This window comes from Belonocnema kinseyi, chromosome 6, assembly GCF_010883055.1.
Source record: "Belonocnema kinseyi isolate 2016_QV_RU_SX_M_011 chromosome 6, B_treatae_v1, whole genome shotgun sequence".
Classification (NCBI taxonomy): domain Eukaryota; kingdom Metazoa; phylum Arthropoda; class Insecta; order Hymenoptera; family Cynipidae; genus Belonocnema; species Belonocnema kinseyi.
This window is the reverse complement of record NC_046662.1, coordinates 130,771,615-130,776,579: the sequence shown is the minus strand read 5'-3', so window position 1 is coordinate 130,776,579 and position 4,965 is coordinate 130,771,615. Positions and strand designations below refer to the sequence as shown.

General features: G+C 33.0%; 1 protein-coding gene across 1 annotated transcript in view; it reads right to left on the bottom strand.

The window, feature by feature from the left end:
* The window catches only part of LOC117175598, a 250,587-nt gene that overhangs the window by 58,986 nt on the left and 186,636 nt on the right, over positions 1-4,965 (bottom strand). The gene's annotated exons all lie outside the window — the stretch shown is intronic.

Sequence of the window (4,965 nt, the reverse complement as noted above, 5' to 3'; positions counted from 1 at the left end):
CCCCCCCCAATTAACGCACGGAAAATATTTTCATCTTAAAATCATGTGCAAATAGTAAGTTTCCATTGACTGTAATTCCGATTGTTGATGATGAAAATTATAAAAGTTATTCCATTTGTTTATGAGAAAAACACTTACTATTTTTTCGCAGCCATTTTGAACGTGCTTAATACTCAAAAATCAATTAGCGGCTAAGCGTACGTTACACCATAACTCTTCAGGAATAAAATTTATTCACTTTTATGGCTTTGCGACCAGCCAAAAAAAAGTTAGCCCCAACAAAACAACAGTACCTTTTTTAATAACAAATAGCTTTTCTCAAAAGTATTTATTATTTTGAGCTCAAATTTTGCATATATTTTCAGCTTCATAAAACACACATTTTCAGAGACTTTAATGGATGTACATGCACTTTTCGCAAAAATAACTGGATTTTGAAAAAAGGCCATTTTTAGCGGTTTTCATTACTTTTTGAGGGAACGAATTAAACAATCTCAATGTGCGACATACCAAATTAAAGATCTTAGTAACTCCTTTAATTAACGATTAAACTTTTTTTTCGCAAATCCATACGTTGATCGCAATCTGCCAAAAACTTGATTTTGCCAACTTTGAACATTGCACAATTCGTTCTGAACAAATATTTGTACCTGCAAACATATAGGCCTTCATCTCAGGCATGGACACTACATCATGGCATACCTCGTTTTCATTCTAAAATTTTGTGGTGAAAAGGCACCTTTTTGGTCTTTGTTCGCTGGACTACTTGTATTTCAACCTGTTTCTAATTAACCCGAGCCACCAAACCCAGGGCGCACTACGTGGAGGTAATCTTCACTATACCCTAGTTACTCTACCATTCACAGAATAATCAAAAAGCTAGAAAATATTTCAAACTGTGTAAAGAAACAACTACAAGCTTTATTTCGTGATGACAATTACATAGAAATACTCCAGTTAGAAAACTCATTGTTTCCTTCCTCATCAAACGAATTGGACACATCATTGGTCGCATCGTCGACATAACATTTATGTGTTTGTCTCTGAAGGATAAATCATCACGATTACAACATTCTAAGTATTTTTTGCTCGATAAGACATTTTGCTATCTGACTGTAAAAGATTAACGATTGCAAAAATAATTACAGTTGATGGATAATAACAATAAACAAACAAAAAAGAAACAAGCAGAAACCAGGTTCACGAAACCAGATCTTCTCCTGTTTTTCATGTATTAACTCATTGAAATGCACACCAGTTCGATTGAAACAAAAGACATATAAGCGTTGTGTGATTGTTTTAAAGAAGGATCCTAGTGGCCTGTTATTGATATCATCATCGTCATTATCATATTTTTTTCTCTTAACTGACAGTACATTCTTTTTATCTGTGTTTGTCTCAGACTCACACTCTTACTAACTCTTCTTCTTACGTTCGTTCTTGCTGCGCTCTGTCGTAAAATACAGTATAATTGTTGTCTTGTTCATCAGTAGATAAGGATCAAAGTTACGGTAATGCTCTAATCAGATAGTTGCAGATATAGAACACTATCGGATCAATCAAGGAACGCCAGTTGATCGAATGAAGTAAGATTTAGATTGTTTTCAAAACTCGGTATGTTCGGCAACTACGTAAATTATCGCGTACCGGTATCAGTACGTCATCAGTTAACCTATAATCTAAAAACGATTTTGATTTATTGCTTCCTCATAAAGGAAGCTTTGTGATATACCTTTTTTGGATTCCGAAAAAACATCATAGAAAGATGTTTTGAGGTTGTAGAGTCGAAATATAGTGTTTTTAGACAATCTCTGCTCTCTCTCTCTCTCTCACACACACACACACACACACACGCGCGCGTGTTTTCTAATTATTTGAGGTTATGTGATTTTTTCCCAAAGTGCCGTATATTGGAAAGTTTCTAATGAATTTGGACGTTTGACGTACTACTTTTTTCGGGCTTTCCTCTAATTTTATAAGTAGTAAAATGAATTATTTTATTGAGTGGTTCATTTTTTGTGGCCAATTGAAAAATTTAATTTTTTTCGCGTATTTTATTATTACATTTTTTTTCAAATCACCATAATATTTCGACTTGTATTTGCCATAACAACAAAAAGTTTACACGAAAAGATAAGTAATAAAAAGTTGTATAATTGACTGTATTTTTAGCCCTATTAATTTATTCGTTTTTGAGAATTTTAAGGTTAAGTAAAAAAAATGCGTTTTTGTTTTTCCACGATAACCTGAGAAAAAATAAATATTTCTTATTAAAGCTTACAGAAAAGGTAGATTCCATGATTCTATTGATCGATTTCAATTTTGAGTCAATTCGAATGAACCGTTTTCTAGTATTTTGAGGTTATGTGATTTTTTTCAAAGTGCCGTGTCTTGGAAAGTTTTTGATCAATTTTGACGTTTAACTTCTCATTTTTGTCGGTCTTTGTTCTAGTTTTATACATAGAAAACAATTTTTTATTTTACTTAGTGGTTCACTTTTTGTGGCCAATTAAGAAAAATTTTTTTCACGTATTTTATTAGATTAATAAAATATTTCTTGTAAGTGAAAGTGTTGTTTGAGGAAGCTTAGTGCCAATTTATTGGCAGCGGTTTTTTTCTACATATTGTTTTCAAGTTTTTAAAATTTTAAAATAAAATGCTTTCTCGTATTTATGTTATGTACAAGAATTTTTATTTAGTAACCTAAAAACTAGTTATCTTTTAAAAATTTTTCTAATTTGTGTATAACATAATTTTAAAGCGAAAAGCTCGTGATAATGAAAAATGTAAAATAATAGAAGAATAGATTTTACTTTAAAGTTTTTGTCGACTTTAAACGCGAAACGAATTTTATAACAATATAACAATTAAAAAGTTAGCCCAATCAATTCCGTTTATGCTGGAAGTATATAATTATTATAATCTATGTTTGCAACTGAGCACGTACTGATACTGGTGCGCGATAAGTTGCGTAGTTGCAGGACATACAAATTTACATTAACGTTGGCTTGCATTTTACATTGCGAACAATCCAAATCGTACTTCATTCGATCAGCTGGCGTTCCTTGATTGATCCGATAGTGTTCTATATCTGCAACTATCTCATTACAGCATTATAGTAACTTTAACTGTTTATCACCTTAACTCTCGCACTTTATTGTATGAAAGATGTTTGTTGCTTTCATTATTGACGTGCGACGTTTAAATTTAAGAGCACGCGAGATTTGATATTTAAATAATTAGTGTTTAATTTTTCCCAACAAATTTTGTCCGGCGCCCAAACACAGCATACTGCTTAAGCGAAGCACCTACGTTACAGATTCGTTCGATTCTCGCTGTTCGTCGTTATTCGAACCAGCCTAGTCGAAAGGAGCGAAGCATAGCGAGAAAATCTACCCGTATACTCATATCGACGAACTGCTGTTTAGACGCCGACATTTCCCATATGAAAACATTGAACGAGTCGAGTTTCGCTTTGCCTCACTTAGCGCTGTTTGATACTTTAATGTGAGCAGTATGTACTCGATGCTTTAGAACAGCTGTTATTCAACTTATGAATGTTGCGAGTTCTACATAAAGAACTGCTCCATGTCAATACTTACTTAATCGATGTAGTTCGGTATTGCTATAGCGTCGGTTCTATACTCAAACCGATAAAATTACAAATTAAATAAAGAGATCCAGTTCCACTTTTTTACCTACAGAGTTCTAATGTATGCGAAGCGTATTAGTCCAAGGTACTATTGAACTAATATAACTACGAAAAATCTAGGGAAATTGAAGGTCTTGCGCATGTGATACTGACTTATATAGCAAAAAATAAGACAAATGGTATTTTCTCTGCAGTTTTGCACTCTTAATCTAAATTTGACCACCAAAATTTTTCGAGCTTTTACAATTTTCTCTCTAGATGCAAAATCTAGGGAAAAACCTAAAGAAGTTCTGGTCACACAGGCCCACAAAAAAAAGTTGTCTACACGGGATAAGTGACTGATTTCGCAGGCAAAACTGCAAAGGATATTAGGTTTTTGTTACTTTTTCCGTGTAAATCTATATAATTTGAGAAAGACCTTCAATTTCCCTAGAATTACCCAAACTAGGGGAGATAGAAGACACGCTTAAGACTTTCTGTGTACAAATTAAGTCTCTACAAGTCGTTGCACTTTAGAAAATTTTTGTGTCTATTTTCGCGTATATTGGTATTAGCGTAAGATCGCCAGGATTTCTGCAGAAAAAAAATTTACATTTTTTATTTAAAAACATTGACGCTTTAATAGATGCTTATGTAAGTTTTATAATGGCCCAAATAAATGCATGGAGACGAACACAATTCAAATCATTTACTTATTGAGCTATTTTAATTGTTATAAACAAATTTGATACAAAAATTTGCAAGCAGTGTTATTATCGGTCATTTTTTCCTAATGATAAAACGGCTTTGCATTAAGGCCATGTGACGAGTGGTCATGTCAGCCGATTCATACCTTACCGACACTTTCTCTATTTCCTAACTTATTTTGACACAAAGCGCCACATCAAGTTCATAATTATTAAAATTTAGGGCCAGACCCACCTGTCTTAATGATTCTTATTTATTATCCAAAAACTATTAACTCGATGTGGCGCATCGTGTGAAAATAAGTTAGGAAATAAAAAAAGTTTCAGCAAAGTAGGAATTTAGTCACGTGACGCACTCATCAAATGGCTTTAATGTAAGACAGACATTTATTATTATTTTTTCTAACTTTTACTCGAGTGAACCCGATTTTATATGATAGCCACGGCCTAAGTCAAGTAACTGATGAGATAAGGATGTTATAAGTTAATTTAATACGATGCTTAAAACCACCTGCGATGATGTTTTAGGTATACGAGGGTGGATTGATAAGTTTCCGGCCTGACCAAGAAAAACAACGTTTTTAAGAATTTTTTTTTTTTATTTCTCAACATAATCTCCTCCAAGGC